Genomic DNA, 2,234 nt, shown 5'->3' on the forward strand with positions numbered 1-2,234 from the left:
AACATGTTTTTTGTTTCAAAGCCAAGTGATTTCTTTAATCAGAGCATTAACAACCTGATTGTAAGATGGAAAAGCATCGTCGATAAGATCATTTAATAAATGTTTTGTGTTTGATATATAAATTGTTCGAGTTTTTTCAACTAAAAAAAAGCGACATTAATTTCTTGACGACCTAATAAAATAGTGTTGTTTATGTTGTAAGGCTTTGTTTCAAGTACTCGAAATACTTGGTTTCATTTAATAAAATAGTGGTTAATTACGAGCAAGGGTGAAGTTCTGCCGGTACTAAGTACCGGAACTTATTTGAGCTGCTTTGTGATTTTTTATGTTTACACATAGATTTTTTTTTATTTTTCAAAAACAGGTCCACTTCATCCAGCTGAGTAACTGTACTTTTTTTTTTAGAATTTCACCCCTGTTTACAAGCAAACGCGGTATGTGTCGATATAAAAAATAAACGGAATGTAATTTATTGTTGTAATTTTACACAAGTAAGTTTCAAGGAATTGTTGTGGTTTATTGTTGCCAAGCAAAATAAAGTTTTCGGTCTATACTCTATCAAACTAATTTTCTAAAACTTATTTTTCTTTTTGACAACTTGTTTAATGCTGGCAGTTTGTGCTATATAAATATAATGAACATTCATAAATTTTCTACTTATTAATGTTTACTTACCAGGAAGACGTAAAATATTTCACAATTGATATCAATGTTTTGTTTATACTGGAAATTTAGAAAATATTACTCGAAATCGCATCTTCGCCATTTTCCACATACAGCTACTGCATTGTAGTATTCTCTCTTAAAAAATATTATGTGTTCTATTATTCAGACCAGTTTATTTCGTTGTCCCCCGCTCCTTCCCCCGACGACTCAACAGTTACTCTAGGAGCTTATAGCACTAAAATTCGATTTTAGATACCTGCGGTGAACACAGTACAGATAACACATTGTGTAGTTTTGTGTTTAACAAGAAACAAACAAATATTATAGAAATGTTATGGTGAAGTTCTTTTTAAATATGTCAAATATTATATGTTTGTTACATTAGGTTTAGAATTTACACACAGATGGCGGCACATTCTCGCCCGTCGATGACAGTTTGTTTGTTTGTTTGTAGTTAAGCACAAAGCTACACAAAGGGCTGTCTGTGCTCTGCCCACCACGGGTATCGAAACCCGGTTTCTAGCGTTGTAAGTCTGCAGACATACCGCTGTGCCACTGGGGGGCATTGAAAACAGATAATGCTCTATGTGTGTCAAAAAATTTAAGTAGATTGTAATATTTTATAGCGGTTGTATAGTAGATTTCTTAAAATATTGAAATAACTTTTTTTACATATAACAATTTTTTACCAGCGACAATACTGTTTTTTATGCAATAGAATTGATACTTCTTTAAATCACCAGCTGCTTAAGTTATGAAATGGCTTACGGATATTTCATGAAAGCAACTTATTTACATGTGGCTTTTAGATGGAGATTGTTACCTATTAGAATTTCAAATGGTCTGAAATTGAGTTAACTGATAAATTTAAATTTAGTAGTTAATTTGTACTTTGGATTTAGTAGTTAAGTAAAAGCCGATACATAGTCAGTTTATGATATTTACCAACATGATTGATACACACAGTTTTCTTTTATACAAATACGTTTTAATATATACACAACAATACAATTTACAATAACAGTTCTTACAAATAGTTATTACAAACAATGATTTATAAACAAAAGTTTCACAAACTTACAAGCAATATAAAGTCTTCCTTTTAATCTGGAACTTCTTCGATATCTTATCGAGGGTTCACGATTAGCGAGTTAATTGCGGGTTGAAGTAGGTATGATTTGCTTAACGGCAAGCTAGCTAGCCTTGTCCTTCGTTATTTATCAGCCACACACACTGAGTTTTCCACGGTGACGTTATGTAATGTTTTCGTAAAAATACTAATGTCCGATGAAAATCCACAGAAGTTAAATGAGTTGTAATGTTCGAACTTTGTAAATGCTCCTGGTCGAATATCTGAAATTTTCCGATTGATAAGCGTTATAACAATCACAGTTATAGCTTCCAAAATCTGAAGCACACTGACTATAGTGAACTAATAATAGATACTCTTCTTTTCGTGCGTCAGTTATATTTATAGGCGTGTTGAGGTTTTCCAGAAATTTCAGTTTTACGTGACAATACTGGCGCTAACACTAGCGTTTACGTACACACAGATTGTTGATTCTTAC

Source organism: Limulus polyphemus, unplaced genomic scaffold (genome assembly GCF_000517525.1).
Source record: "Limulus polyphemus unplaced genomic scaffold, Limulus_polyphemus-2.1.2 Scaffold2787, whole genome shotgun sequence".
Taxonomy (NCBI): Eukaryota; Metazoa; Arthropoda; class Merostomata; order Xiphosura; family Limulidae; genus Limulus; species Limulus polyphemus.